Raw genomic sequence first — 16,903 nt, 5'->3', positions numbered from 1 at the left:
CAACACTATACGCAGGGCAGCTGACCTAGATGAACACCTGCAAGCTGATTCACGCAGACGATACGTCACCAATATCACACCATATTGAACGCGTCTTTTTGATTGGTTAACCGCGTGAAGCCTACAAGCTCCTCCCAATCACGCCACTTTGCAATATGCAAAGTTCCGTGGTTAACCCAGCATCTGAGGAAGATCAGACAAGTTGCAGCCGTGCCGAGTAGTTGCCCTAAGTCATTTTTCCTTGCTTATTTGAGTAGTATTGTGCCTTAATTAATGTTTCAGTAACCAAACCTTTTGAGTAGAAAAGTCGTTCTCGTCTTGAGTCTTCTCAGACGTTCTGTGCCAATTCTTGCGTTCCAAACTCTGTCTGTGTGGAAGCTGAATTCCAAGCTCGTCTTGTGTCATTTTATCTTCCATTCTTTCACTCGTGAGTTCACGGTAAGACCCTGTTTAATTGTTCCTTCTTTTAACTTGTTTTCTGAATGTTTCTTCTCGTCTTTTGTTCTCTGTCTTTTTATTTCTTATGTCCTAGCTTATAATAAACACAGACGTCATTGTGGGTAAAACGCCTCGAGTTCAATTTACATTTATTGTCTTAATTTCCGTAAAGTCCATCTTCCCACACGGGAAGATGCTTTACAAATTAATTGAACAGAACGAGTGGCAGAGGGCCACCGAAATGTTTACAGCAATTCTCGATTTGGACCCTACAAACCGCCGTCCGCCATCGCCGGAAGAAAATTAAAAGACCTTTTCGTTTATATTTTACTCATTACCTCATGCCTGTTATGTATCTGTTTCTTGCCCTTTAACAAATACATTTGGCCGAAAAACTAGTTATTTATGTTCTTGTTCATACACATATATATATATATGAACTACCCCACGATCTAGAGTCAGGCAAAAGAAAAGAGGAAAAAAGGGGTATAAGTAACAGAAAGGTAGGAAACCCCTATATACCGATATAAACTTATACCTACACTTAAAATAGAAAAAAATATCAAAGTAATTTCCCGCGTTAGTATCATACCCCATTCTACATAAAATTTTCTAAGTCCATTCCTAAGTTTTGTTTTGTCTTTTTCCTTTTTCGCCAGAAGATTCCTTTTAACGTAGGTTTCCTTGAGATTCTTTCTTGTTAACAAAGTCTTCCCCTTTTTTCTTCCTCTCTTTGATCCCTCGCGCATGTAGAATAAAATAAAACAATGGACCATATATCCCATACGCTTACCGACCTTTTACAAGAAAATAAACGCCTATTTTTCCCCAACCTCTCACGTCTGGGACAAATTTCCCTTGTCTCCGACGTGCCGTTTTTTTTCTTTCCCCATATGTCTCGCTTCTTTCTAGCGCCATTTTGTTTCCTTTCCCTATTCTTTTGTTCACGTGTTGGACTTAGAAATAAAGATAGTTCGCGTCGTTTTATTTTTACCCTATACCATAAATAATTGATTGTCACCTTTTTGCGTAGCTTAACACCCTTAATGGAAGATGAGTTAACTCTGATTACGGGACGTAATCTTACGCCGCCGGGAGTGAAATAAACGAAGCTGAATACAATACTTTTAACTTCTTTAGCTTTGCTTCAGTAGTAAATACAAATTTCAAGCCAGCCGCTTTTCTTCCCCCCCCCCATATGCCAAATTCCTTTCTAGCGCCATTTTCTTTCCCCTATTATTTTTCATATGTTGGACTTAGAAATAAAAAGCTAGTTTTTGCGTCATTTTCTTTTAGCGTATTGCATAAATAATTGTTTGTCGCCTTTTGCCTTGTTTTAGTGCCCTTAATTGAAGATGGGTTATCTAGTCATACTGGGATCGAACCTCAGAACTGTCATTGAGCTATTAGCAACTGGGTCACGTTTAGCGTAAGACTTAACAGAAATACACCCTTTAGCCCCACCAAGCGCGCCCTTTGTTACCCGCTCGTATTTCGCTTTCCTTTTTTTTCTTAATCGCTCTATCCGTGTCCGCCCTTGTTGGAACTTACAATAAAAATGAAAACTTGTGTGTTACTCTTCACGCACATTTACACCAACGTAAAACAAAGTGTTCGCCTAGATTATAAAATGGAAGTCACTACAATGCCCGCATGACACGCTTTGCTATCTAAAGTTCTACTATGCTACTATTTATCCATTTCTGACAAGAGTAGCGGAGCAGAAAATTTGAAAGCAAAGCATCCCATCTGAGCATGTATCAGAGACTGAGAAGCAGCAAGCCAATTTTTAGAACAGCCAAGAACTACCAATGCAACACACTTCTGGAGCGACTGGAACAGCAATACGTGCTGCAATGGCTATCTGCAAGGCGATTCTCTTAAAGCGATTCCTTTTGGTTGAATGGGCGTTTTACTCATAAAAAGGGGGTGTATTCCTATATCACCAATCCTAGCATTCTAGAAGGACTAGTACAGACTTTAAAAACAAAAGTTCGTTTGAAAAAAATGTCTGCATAAGGCCTTAATGACACACACGTGTGCAGTATCTATATATAAGGCTTTGACATTGAATACCTCCTGAGACTAGACTTCCAGGAACGTAAAGCATGGACGTTCCATGTCGTATAGTCGTTAAACGGCTGCTCTGACCTTGTCTGAAACAGGAGGGAAGGCTTTCATTTCAGAAAGCACAAATTCCCTTTGGACTTTTCTATTCTTTAACTCTTGACTAGCCTACCAGGCAACATATGGCAGTAATAAAAGTTGTTAATTTGTAGTAAAAATTGGCTAGCAGCATAAAGCACAACCGGAAAATATAGCGTTATCAGAGCTTAACCCTAATTAAACTGAAACACTGGAAAAATAGAATCTTGAAAATTCACGAGTGTATACAGCTGGTTAACCTAGAAAGCTCAGACTGGAATTCAACTAGCATAGGGATCCTACATTTTAGTGCAGAAAAAGTTTTAAATGGCCAGAAAGCTTTTATTATGAGTGGAGGGGGGAAAAACCAGGTCTGCGAGCTCTGATTAAATGCCGCTGTACAAATTCGCATAGATTCGATTAATAAGTGAAGTCAGTTAAGCTGCATCTACATCTGGGCTAAAGATGCTAACGGAAAGAAGATAGTGGACTCGAATGAAAATTATTCCAACAAGGGCGAAACGGAAGGCATTCACTAGAAGGGTCCATCTTCCAAATGCAGTCGCGACGTCACATGCTGTGGCTTCTTACAAGACATAAAAATATTTAACTTTTCCCCACAATATGCCATAGACAGCAATATGGCCAGCCACAAGAGTCTACGAGACGTTTCTAAGTTTGTGGTTACCATACGGCAAAACCAAATGTAACTAGCCTCTGCCTCCTATATTACGCGAATACAACAATGTAATATAGATTTTCAAAACGCTGTTTAAACGCCAACACTATTTGTTGTGAATAGGATTGTCTGACAGTTACCTGATCACTACAAAAAATTAAACAGATACGATAAAAATTTGTTTGTTACCACTTCACAGTTAAGGCATTTGTTGACTTTTGTACAGCGTGATAGCTGGTCCTCAACTTATTCAGGTGTTCCTCAGGTGACGCATTACCAAGCCAGACATGATTTAATTTATTTACTCTAACGTCATCGACTTGTCGGTGCTCAAGCTTAGCATGAAGAGCCTCCATTTTAACTGTGAGTGTCTTCGTTTCCATCGATTCTGTCCGCAATTGTGCCCCACCATTTAAACAACCTAAAGATTAAAGTGTTACTAAATGTTTACTCAAATGTAGTCTGAAAACTTACCGGATGAACAGGCCATAATTTCGACATAATCATATGTACGTTTCTTTCGCCTTATTTTTTGTACAAGGTTTGGAATATTTCGGAATCCGTTGACAATAGCCACACTTAAAACCTGCTCTCCATCTTTTCAACGAAAGCTTCTCGGATGTTCGAATTTTTTAGCGGCTGAAACTTAACATGTTCCAGTGTCATGCCGTAAAGCTCCTTGGCAGCAAACATAGAACATGTTCGGCATAACCTCCTGAACCAGATCCAGACGGTACGCTCCATGACGTATCCGTTGTACCACCCAGAGAATCAATTTGAGATGGATTTAAGTCAACGAATTCTATAGGTAATTCTTCCAGCATCTGCTCGATTTCTACGGGAGTTATAACAAAGTCGACATCTTTGCTTTGTTGGTCGTCGCGAAAGAAGTCACTTCTCGAAGCCTCCAGCTTTTTATTGAAGCATGGCATAACCATGACGACAGCCAGACGAGAAGCACTCATTTGAAGTTCGTTGAGCAGTGCGTCTTTGATAAGGACGCCCGCTATTTGCTGCTGAGACTGACTTCAAAATCCAATTTCCATCAGTTTTCTCGGCGTAGTATATCCAGCCTTGACGTAAATGAAATGTCAGTAAATCTGATATAACATTAGAGCAGAGCTATGGTACCAGGGGAAGCAGATGCAAGTACGGGAATCGATGTTGAATTGGTTGATTGTTCTCTGTATCGATGATCAAAGTCCTGGCCACACTCAGCTAAACACAGTCTCAAAATGATTACACATCAACTACTTTAGCGGCGACCAGTTGCCTAAGAGAGCTACGCCCCATTAGATCATTTTTCAGTCTTGGACAATAATCCAAGAGATAGAAAGATACTTGAAAGTTTGGCTCTTGCTTTCTGCAGGAGGAATTTACAACATGTTTGCAAATCAATGAATAGGTTGGCATGAGAGTGCCACTACAATTTTATCAAAAGATCTGCTGGGGGAAGATAGCTCAATGTCTTTCCATAGCTTCAGGGTCCATGTGGTTTTGATGTCCATTCAAAACCCTTTCAATCGATGTAACACAACCACCATAATTTACAATAGTATTATTACCCCCACAACTCTAATTCTATTCATCATTAAAAATCACCTGCAGGCCAAACAGTTGTTAAGTGTTGTTTGCACTTTTTGCACTCTTTCAGGTCTTCCTTCCTTAAAAAAAACATGGAAAGTAATATTTTTTCATTCTGATTTCCTTTTGAAGATCAAGCAGAAATGCATGCTGAGCCATCACTAAATTATGAATTCTAATATATAAATTGTCAAATCAGGAACCCAATCCACAACTGTTACTTCTTTTTACAAGAGAAAAATATTCAATATAACGTAGATAAACTAGAATGTATCCTAAAATTACCTGTAAAAATGAAACTTGTCTAACTGCATGTAGCCCAAAATATAGGTGCATCGAAACTCTTTGGAGGGGTTGGTCTCCTTTCTACATTAAGATGTCTGATAAATTATTCAAATATCATAATCTAATTTATGGATACCTGTGATATCATGAACTCTTTACTGTTGATCACAATATTGGTGTCATCTCACATAAAAATAGATTAACTGCATACAGTAAACTGCTGAAAATAAAATTATATGAATTCCATCTTGTTAATTTGTGACTTGTGAGTAAGTACCAACATCCCCAATTTGGATTTTGGAAATTCCTGAAGTTTTAGCTTGTCTATAGTATTTTGTGTTTTAGCTTATGGATTTGGAAACCTTTTCTGTCTCACATTTGAAAACATACTTGTGAAGAAGTTATGAAGTCATCCAAGTCTGTCAACTGTATAACACTGCTGAATCTTGAATTGGTGGCCATGCTGGTTGGTGAAATCTATGGCAACGAAATATTTCGGTGCAATAACGGCCTTTTCCCCTATTGCACCGAAATCTTTCGTTGCAATAAGGGCTTTTTCACTATTGCACCGAAATCTGTCGTTGCAATAAGTGGCTTTATTCCCTATTGCACCGAAAGATATCGTTGCAATAATATAGTTTTCCCCCTATTAACACAAATATTTAAATTGCAGTACTTAGCACGCGAGTCCAAAATCTTAATTAGTAATAAACATAGTATATTAGTAGTATACGAATTTTTATATTTCGGTACAATAGGGGGAAAACTAGGGCTCGGCCCCGCGACGATCGGGCACGATTTTGGCCGACCCGCGCGGTTTTTTTTTAAAAAAAGGTCAAACCGGTGCGGTTCGGTTTGCCGTTTTTCAAACCGAATACACCGCGGTTTGACGGTTTGTACTGCGGTTTTACGATTTGCACCGCGGTTTTAAGGTTTGCACCGCGGATTTGCGGTTTGCATACGACAATACATCAGTAATAGATTTTGTCACTAGATGGCGAAAAGATCGACCAATTCTCGATCGCGATACCTACAAGTCTGATCGGAAATTTGATTTATAAAAAGTTGCTGACCGCCATTACGCTTACAACAATTAGTGATAATTACTTGATTTGGAATTTCAGCAAAATTTCAAAAAAAATTATTTAATGGCGGTTCAAACCGGTTTTGCCCAGTTGCAAACCGAAAACCAAACCGCAGTCAAAAATGGCCAAACCGAACCGACGGTTTGACGATTTTTAAATGAAAAACCGCGGTTTGCACCGATCAAAGACGATAGGGGCCGAGCCCTAGGGAAAACTGTATTATTGTAACGAAATTTTTCGGTGCAATAGGGAATAAAGCCACTTATTGCAACGCCAGATTTCGGTGCAATAGTGAAAAAGCCCTTATTGCAACGAAAGATTTCGGTGCCATAGGGGAAAAGTGAAGGGCCATTATTGCACCAAAATATTTCGTTGCAATAGATTCCACCAGAGTCATAGAGAATATGGTAGATGATCTCCATGTTAAAAGTCCCATAAGGAATTTCTCGAAAGTGTCCTCGAGTTTGACGATTCCTCCCAACCACCCTCCAACCACCCCACCCGCTTGAGAGCCAATGAAAACCGGTCCCGTGCAAAAAACCCTGCCACCTACGTACTAAATGTTTAACTGAATAATGAAATTCTCATTCCGCCATTGTAAAAACCCAGAAAGCACATTGTTTCCAAATAAGGTAGAGGGCTGTGTGAGTAAAATGCCCAAGAAAAACAGGAAAAGATGCATTTTTCCTCATTGTAATTCTAATTACAATAAGGAAAATCATGTACAGTTCACAATTCTGCCACTAGAGGGCAGTGTTTTTTGCACGGCAAATCATGTGTCTTGGGGACCCTGCCTTATGGGAAGTTATAACATGGAGATCATGTACTATACTCTCTATGACTCTGGATTCCACCATGCTGGTTTGAAAATATGTTGTTCAGCTTCTCTGGCTGGCGTTGCTCATTTTTTTTCTTGCATGCTGTTCAGTGTATGTCTGCTACAAGATCCACAAGAAGAAATTACTATCGTAACGTCTTGATCACATAAGAATTCCTTGAAAGGAATAGTTTTCATCCTGATAATTTGTTTTTAATAATTCAATTTATTTCAATTGTCCTCAAACGTTGACCATAACAGTATGGCTAGACATAGTAATATTCGAACTATGAATTACGATGAGCCTATAATTCGCATAGTTTTAAGCAGAGTTGAAACTCGCTCACCGAAACGTGAGCTTAGCTCAAGCTCTTCGCTCATGGCTAAAAAGTGAGCGGAGCTCAAGCTCAAGCTCGTAAAAAAAAATTTGAGCTCCGCTCAAGCTCACGTTCGCTCAAGCTCATTTTTAAACAATTATTTAAAAAATAAAACTAGTAAGTGCCAACTAGGGCTCGGCCCCGATCGTCTTTGATCGGGGCAAACCGCGGTTTTTCATTTTAAAATCGTCAAACCGTCGGTTCGGTTTAGACATTTTTGACTGCGGTTTGGTTTTCGGTTTGCAACTGGGCATAACCGGTTTGAACCGCCATTAAATTCTTTTTTGAAATTTTACTGAAATTCCAAATTAACTAATTATCACTAATTGTTTCGAGCGTAGTGGCGGTCAACAACTTGTTATAAATCAAATTTCCGATCAGACTTACCGCCATCGCGATCGAAAAATTGGTCGATCTTCGCCATCTAGCGACAAATCCATCAAGCTCAAGCCAGCCTGCTTTTCAGTTTAAACTTCAAGATTGGACCTTGTTTGACATGTTTAATTTTTTGTAAAAACTTTAAATTTTGGTTCATAGATGGCGTTCTGTGAGCTTCTCGCTCATGGACCAAAAGCTCACGCTCAAGCTCACGTTTTTTAAAAAGAGCGCGCTCAAGCTCAAAGCTCACCAAATGAGTGAGCGCGCTCACGAAAAGCTCAAGCTCACGCGAAGCTCGTTTCAACTCTGGTTTTAAGCAATGTGAATACCATTTACATTCATTGTTAACACTTGTGTTCTACTGTATGATGGGTATGATGACGTCCACGAACATACTGTTGAAAATAATTATGCTTCCTCGCCCAGCATACGTAATTTTCATAAATAAACACTTATATTTTATTGCAATTTTGCTGTTCACAATGTTGCTCGATGAACGTAGAACATTTCGTCTATGACAGAAGTCAAGAACATCAGACATACCAGAAGAAGATGAGTTGGTTTCAGATGTACATTACAATATCCTTTCTTGAAATTTTCTGTAAACAAAGAGTTGATAACTTTGTTATATTAGGAATCCAAAAATGGAAATGATGTTGGTGCACCTTCTAGAATGCCCCCCTTAGGTGAATTAGAACAAGCCCACACTCTCAGTTTTTGCCTTCTACCATTTTCCTTCCTTTCGACTACCATACGTGGTAGAACTGAAAAGGTAGAGGAATGGTAGAAAAAATTGTCTGCTTTCAGGAAGTAGGAGATTGGTAAGGGATCTACCAGTCCTCTGCTATTTGGTAGAGCACTAGGTGTCTATCACAAGGAAAGAATTGATAGGCATGAAATGTGAAACGACATCGCGAAAATGGACGACGGCCGAACATTATATCGGGGAGTAACTTGATGACAATGGTCGTGAGATGTACGCTTTGGTGATGTGGGAAAATTACAGCGATGTTGAAGAAAAGTACTGTTGTGTTGGCCTTGGTGAAGACATTTGTGTAGGCTACATCCTCGTCCAACAAAGTTGTATCTATTATTTTTCTGCTGAAATACATTTTCAGATGTGGTAAATTTTCTTTCAGTTTAAGGGACTCATAATTTAGTTAATCATAGTATTAATCAAATGTTTTTCTGACAAAATAATTTGATCGTTGAAATGCTGTTCGCAAAAATAAAACCACAAGTTTGGTATAAGAGACCTGTGGATGCAATATTCCCATTGATGTACTATATGCAGTATACAAGAATAATAATTGGCAACAAGTGTATTCAGTTAACCATACCTTTGTAAACCACCAATACTAAATATAATGCAAAATAAAATAAGTTGTTGTGGGACTCGTGAACTTTTTTGTCTTTCACTGCTTTTATTTACTCCTAGGTTAACGAAGAATGTAGTTAGGCAACAAATTTATCTATCTTTCACGGTTTCTTAACGTAGTTAAGAAACTTAGTAACTTAGTAAAGTAACTTAGTAAAGTAAAATACCATAAGTATAAATAATACCTGGAATGACAAATCGAAATCTGGGAAGAACATAAAACCCTAGTATGACTATTGTCCGCCACCAAAGCAAATTTATCCAGAATGAGATTTCGTTTGGGTTTTTAAAAATTCATGCAACATATCCAAACACTTACCAATAAAGGCTATACAATGTTCTGAAAAAAGAAAAATATTGAAATTGAACGCAGTAAACTTAAAACTTTTTTCTGAGAAGCTGCTGTTTTGACACGCGTTACCATGGAAACCCTGACAGCTACGAGCTTGTACCAGTTCAACAATTGTTACCCCACTTAATTTAAAAAGTAGTACACAAAATTGTTTTCCCAGTTATGTTATTTTCAGCGATCTATTACTTATATCAAATTGTTCTTGGCTTAAGTTACTTTAAAATATTACAATGTTATTATTATGTAAAATATTATGAAGATTTACATTGTGTGTTTAGGGACGTACAACTAGAAGATGTGTGTGGTCACCCTGATTGCTGTTTTTTTTCATGAGGTTTCCATTATTCTTTTAAGTTTTTCAAAGGAACTAGTGTCGCTCGGGACTCATTATTTGTAATAGTCATTGTTTGATGTGTTCTGCATTTTGCAATTACAGCTTGTGCGTTTTTTTATTAGCAGTGTTGTTGATAGTGGTATCGATTGTGGGTTTTTTCGTACCGTGATTATTAATAGTGATTTACAATTTAGTGACGAACAACCTACTGTTTTTGGGAGGTCGTGCAAGTTCACGTTTCTTTGTGAGGGAAACGGATTTTGTCTACTATTCAAAGGTACATACATTTCTTTATTTTACGGAGATATTTTATGTGATGTGATTTACCATTTAGTGACCAATAACCTACTGTTTTTGGGGGGTGGGTCGTGCAAGTTCACGTTTTTTGGTGAGGCAAACGGAATTTTTCAAGGTACATACATTTTTCTATTTTATTGAGATATTTTAGCAATAGTCACATTGAGGGTCTAATTTCTTTCTTTATTTTAATTAACTTTGGTTCTTTGTCCGTTGTAGGGGCGTTTTCTCCTTTTCCACATGGCGTCTAATTATGCAACTTGTGTTCCGTGCCTCATTGATGTTTCGGAGCTTAATGCAATTGATTTAGAATCATTTTTGCTAACCATCAACCTCGATTCAAGTATTGCTGCAAATGAAACCGTAATCGAACTTCAAGGAATTGACGACGTAACTCGCGTAAATGAAAACATTGTCACCAAATCTGATGTATACATAGCCAAACATATTTCTTGTATTAAGAATAAGATGTAATGCATTTTTTTTTCTTGTTTGGTTTCAGGATACATTTTCAGTTACTTCAATTTTGAAGGAGTCGTCAGAAGGTAGAAATTTTTTTTAATCATTTATGGATCGCAACGAAGCATATTTAGAAGTAGATGAACGAAACACGTTGGTACGAATACTGCTGAGCCATATGTACATGCTTTCTAGGAAAGGAAATTTTTATCCACCGAGCAGCCTCAAAGAAGAACTTGCAAAGGCAATTGTTAAAGTTTTTCCATGTTTGGCTCTCTCTTGTTCTGACGGAACTAGCCTGACTAACTATACTTACTATTTTAATCCAAGATTAACTAACGGTTTCATCGACCCACGTCTGAAGACTGTGGTCAAAGTCCGAAGTGTCAAGAGAAAATAAAATAAAGGAAAACAAAGACTGCTCCTGCCCGGCTAAAAATACAAAGTCCAATCGCAGACCTGACAATGAGTTTAATGGTGACAGAGACCCCGCTTTCGATGAACATAAATTCAAGGTAATTTGTTTTTTGTAAGATTCAATATTTCATTCATCATTCAAAATTATATGGTTCTCCTTTTTAAATTGCATGGATGAAGATACATTTGCCCGAACAGGGTTCTACTGAAACTACAGTTCAAGAGCATTTGGCGTCTACATATAACTACATACAGCATCAAATTTCAGTAGGGCAATGGACCACTACTACACATAACAGAGTTTGCCTAAATTTGGTATCTACACACTGCATTTATGCCTTTTTTAATACGCTTTTTAATACATCCATAACATCTTAGATTTTCCCTGATTAACCACTGGCATTCCCGAAAGCAGTGCGTTTTCAAGAGACGTTTATTTTGGCGTATGAACCGAAATTCAGAAGCATATTTTCACAATATTGTCAATATCAATAAATGCATACCTTTCGCTATGTTACATGTTTCCCAGGGCAAGCGGGAGATTTTGCTTGCTTTTGTTTGTATTTTTTCAATAAACAGTAAGCAGTATTGCTTCATTCAAACAAAAAAATTTTCACGCGTATATTAAAATTTAAAAAGGTAGTAAAATAGTAGGACAAAAAGTGGGGAAAAGGTAGAAAAATAGAAGGGAAATAGTAGTGTATTTTCCATGGTAGTATGGTCTACCAATCCGTAATTTTTGAATGGTAGACGTATTGGTAAAGGATTTACTTTCCTCTACCTTTTCTCTACTGTATAAAAATCGACGACTTTTCTACCAAATGGTAGCAAGTGCTACCATTTGGTAGCATGTTTCATTTCGCTACCAAATGGTAGCCAAAAGCAGTGAAAAAGTAGAAATAAAAAACTGAGAGTGTACCATGCACCACAAAAAGACGTTTCACTCTGAATTATTTAGGGATCATTCCTTTTCCAGTTGGCTTATTCTTTTTCTTTGCCAATTTCCACCTGTTTACGATTTTTTTGCAATTACCTAATCCATCACATCCCTATTTTGTGTGCCAAGTTGAAGTCCCAATTCATGGCGCACTCGACAAAATAAGAGAAAAGTCTTATCATTTATGAATAGATCCTCGTGTTATTGAGTGTCTCCCACGAGAGGTACAGTTGCGATGGAAACTACATAGGCCTAGCATTATTTTGATGGAGAAAAGATAGCTTTTTAGTAAATAACATCCGGAGCGCAAAAGAATGAGTGGTTTCGACGAACTTATGTAAAAGAATGCAATTTCACTGTACAATTGTATACAAGAAAACAGGTGGTCGTCGCAATTCAGCTGAACTTTGAAACACGAGAGGGAAAACAAGAGTGAGAAAAAAAAACAACTTTCATCGTTCTGTGTCCATACTGTCAAGGAAAACAGACACGAAAAGAAGCACCAACCAACATATTGAAAAATAAAACACGTAAAAAAGAAACAGTTAATTCAATGTAAATCAATAAAAAATAAATCATGTAAACATTAAACCATAAAAGTTTACATGATATCTAGGAATCACTAACAGTCTGAAATATTAAATAGACACTATTGTTTTTATAAATAGCAGGCTGATTACGACAAATGGTAGTAGTAAGGGTTTGATGTACCCCAATGTTAATACTTTGAATTGAACAGGCTGGTTTTGATTTGATGATTGATTTTGTAGGTTTGCTTATTGAAGAAGCAACAGAAGTCTTCAACAGTTCGTCAAGAGCCTTCTCTGCACCAAAGTTAGAGCACCTTCTCTGCACCAAGAAATCACTAAAACGTGATGCGGTCTGTTCCAACAAAGTAATCCAAAAAAGTCTTTTTTTAGCTCTGAATGCAACGGTGCTGATTAGTACAGGAGCTGCAGCCACCGTGATTTCACCCGAATTATTTCGAGAAAACTGGATTTCAAGAAACTTCTGAATGGAACGAAGATTCCTCTCGTACACGGCCATACTTTGTCACTTTTGAAAACGGCAGATATTGTATTAACCCACATAGGCACACATATCACAGGAAACACAATAGTCATCCCACTGTCGGGTTTTTAACTGCTATTGGAAAACGATTCTTACAGCAATTTCAAGCCATTCACAATGATTACGAATCAGAAGAGTTGCCGTTCACGACAGGGAAGTCACCACTTGCAGAAAATTATCTTCTTGAACCAGAAGAAATAAAAGATTGCCTGCTGGTTTCAAATGATCGTCAAGAGATATCAGCGTATTCAATCAAGCAACTCCCAGAAACTGTTTTCAACAAAATTGAAGGTTCTTGCATCGTGACACTATCAGGTTCATTTGTAGCAACAAGTAGTCTGTCGACTGGTCACGCGGGACCTTACCGCGTTGTACGAGAAAAGAAAAATTAAGATGAATAAAAGAACGAGACAGCTTGACAAACACGCTGTGAGTAGAAATAGCACGTACGGATAGTCATATAAAAAAAATAATTCGGAATGAAACAGAACTTTACTAAGTTGGCAAAACATCATATTGTCGACTAAAGACTTTCAAAGAACTAAAGGAGTTATAAGGTGTATTACACTACTGACAGCTTCAACAGTACAAACAAGACTGACTAAAGTTAAATTCGCTAGTTCCGCACAATACAATCGATAGCCCAAATCCAGCAAGATGGGATCCGATCACCATCCGTTCACACCGTTCTCGTATATTGCCAGCTTCGTTCATATAACGCTGACCCATCTCGGCGGATGTGGCGTGATCGACTCGACATGCGGAGACGTCCGGCTCAATGGTCAAGAAAACATACTGAGCGAAAATGTTAACTGATATCTTGAAATTGAATCAACAACTGAAGAAAAGGAACTAATCGAACTGTATTGTGGAAATTGAGGATCTAACTAGAGAAAAAAGGGGCATCCTTTTATAGGTTTCGGATATATTCAGAAAACATAGCGTTTCCGAATTGATGCAACAACGAAATGATTCATTCGAGTGTCAAGCGCGAACAATTCAGACTGGTGGAAACAGCTGGCACGATGTCCTGCCTATTATTGATATCTAATCACAAATAAGATGAACAAATACGCTTTTACAGGAAATGCAATGACACTTGACAATTATAAATCTGAAGCATATAATTTTAAGATGAAAAGAAGAAATAGCAAAGTCAATATATTTTTCAAATGTATATTTGGTGACTCCGTTATACTACTAAGAACAACAAAATGATTATTGTGGTAGTTAACTAGCTAACAAAATAGGTCGAGTTAAGCGCCATACCGACTGGAAAAGCATATGATGTCGCAGAAATCTTTATCCATCAAATTCTTCTGCGACATGAAGCTCAAGGGCAAATTACAACAGATCGAGAAAAAGGCTTTATCGCCAAACTAACGCAATTCGTCGTCAAGAAACTGCACAGAAACCACGAGACAACTTCCAGTTATCACCACCGGGCAGATGGAGCAGTGGGAAGAATGAACCATACATTGGCAGACAATGGCTTAAATGTACGTCAGCAGTGACCAACGTGTTTGGATCGGAACTCTCCAATTCGTTTGCTTCGCATACAACACGGTGGCATTTCCCTATGGAGGTGAGTCCAGACCTCCTATTGACCTGGAGCTGGAAGCAGATGCCAATGCATTGCTGGAAGAAGAGGATGCTGCAGTAGGTCACGCAGATCGTCTAATAGCTGATTCAGCTATAGCCAGAAAAATGGTAAAAATAAGGATGGCACGAGTTTAAGAGAAGCAAACGGAAATATACGATGCACGCCACAGAGAATTATCATTGTAAGAAGAACATTTAGTGATGGTCTACAAGCCGTTGCGCGAAGTAAGAAGGAAAAAAAACTTGTGTTGAGACAAACCGTACCTATGAATTATGAAGTGATATCGGCATCAATATCAATAATCAATATTATAAAGAGCAAGAAAAAAAGTACAAGATGTACCTGCCATTATTGATCCACAAACCCAGGCCGCCACGGAAGAAACGTTAATGGATAAGATAACGGGTCACTAAGCACAGTTGGAAACAACGTGGTCACGTCAAATCCAGTACAGATCTTGCCAAACTCAGCTCGAAGACCCAGTCGTAACAGAAAAGTTTTCTGTTGATGAAGTTTTCTGGAGTTTTTCTCAGATAACCTCCAGCTAAGTTTCGGACCATACTAGTGCCGTATCTTACTTTCTTGCTGAGACCGTTATCAGGCAATTCACTGATTGAAAGAAAAAATGCCATTTTAAAACAACAAACCGATATGGAATTCAGGGAATGGTCGGGGACAATATTTGTTCGATAGATCTTGATTTTGGACTAGCCGATACACCAACGTCATACCTGAAGCAAAAATAATCCAACAGCAAGAAGTTCCGGAAAGTTGGAATAATGAATGCTGACGAATAGCAGCCAGAAGAATCGTCAGCAGAATGCAAACAAATTTTAAAAGGAACGGAAAACGCAGCAGATAGACTAACAAATATAAAAAAAATTATGAATACCAACTGCAGAAGTCGCTGGAAATCTCGTTGATGGTGGAGGATCATTCCTTAAATATGTGTTTGGAGTCTCAACCAAAAAATTTAGAGATTGGAACCTTCTAATACAACCTATTTCTCCAAATCAAAGAGTAGTAATCAACATCATCGACAAACAAGCGACGATAGTGTAACGAATCGTCTAGCGAAACCCCCTCTTACCTTCCTTTCTCAAATAGACTAGAATCTTATACCTGTAGCCCCCTGTTACTTAGAGCTTTCATTTACTACCCTGGTTTTAGAATCCCAATAAAAAATTGCAAATAACGCACATATGCCTCGGAATGTTCGCAAAAAATAGATTTATTTCGGTTGGCCTGGAATTGCCCGAAATGGCCTAAAACCGTCCGACCGATTTTTAGTTATTGTCCAAATTCGTTCGATACCGCCCGAATTTACCCGCCTATACCTCTCTATTACGCCCAAAGTCACCCGATACCGCTCAATTTTGCCGCCTACCCTTTAACACTGTTCCGTGTGGCTCTCACGGTCAATGGCTAACATATAAAAAGCCATCGACAACTTCCAGTAGACAGTTGACAGACAGTTGATCCCTGAAAGAACTTATCTTGTGTAATTGTATTGTGTGTAATAACACTGTTAAGTTCCGTGTGCCGTATTCGTGTTCTGTCCTGTTCTGTGACCTTTTCAGCATCCTTTTTGAGCCGCTACATCATTTCTGCCAGCTGAAGAGTAAGTTTCCATTCTTAATACTATTTCAATACCAATGTCTTAGTTGTTCCTTATTATCGTATGCCCAAGGAATTGAAGAGCAGTTGTAAGTTCTTAACTTCCAAACTATTTCGTTCGGCTATCTACTTGTGGTGTTTTAAATACACGATCGTTCTATCAAAATACGTATTGTTTTGTGCTTACCTATACGCGGCATTGTAAGTAACAGCGCCGCATTTAGTTTTATTTTTCCTTATTGGAGTCAACATGACAACATCGTGCCCTCCTTTACATATGGTGGCAGCGGTTTTCGAACTCACTTACAATGTCGCTGTATACAGGTGCTAAACCTAGGACAAGACGTAGCCTACGTTTTTCCAAAAAGCTAGCAAATCTGATGACATTTTCACTGAAACTTTTAATTTTCCAACTAACACAACTGAACTGACTCAGTCTGACATTTATATGACCTTCGATCCCTCGCCTTTCCGAAAGAGATCTACCGTTCTACACTCAACTACGTACCGTTGATTCAGGTAGATAACCCCGAGGCTATTTTACGATCCAAGTGGATACGCGTCCAAGACACAGATAGAAAAAACGTGCCTTTTGTAGATAAAATTCGTTCTCACCAAAAATTCGACGAAACAGCCCAACTTAGCAATGA

The 16,903-nt window shown here is 38.3% G+C and overlaps 1 pseudogene; it reads right to left on the bottom strand.

Annotated features, from left to right (window-relative positions):
* Positions 1–2,504: 2,504 nt before the first annotated feature.
* LOC130701909 (probable cytosolic Fe-S cluster assembly factor AGAP009023) lies at positions 2,505–5,637 on the bottom strand (annotated as a pseudogene).
* Between the last annotated feature and the right edge of the window lie 11,266 nt (positions 5,638–16,903).

This window comes from Daphnia carinata, chromosome 5 (genome assembly GCF_022539665.2).
Source record: "Daphnia carinata strain CSIRO-1 chromosome 5, CSIRO_AGI_Dcar_HiC_V3, whole genome shotgun sequence".
NCBI classification, from domain to species: Eukaryota; Metazoa; Arthropoda; class Branchiopoda; order Diplostraca; family Daphniidae; genus Daphnia; species Daphnia carinata.
This window is presented reverse-complemented; position numbering and strand designations above follow the sequence as displayed.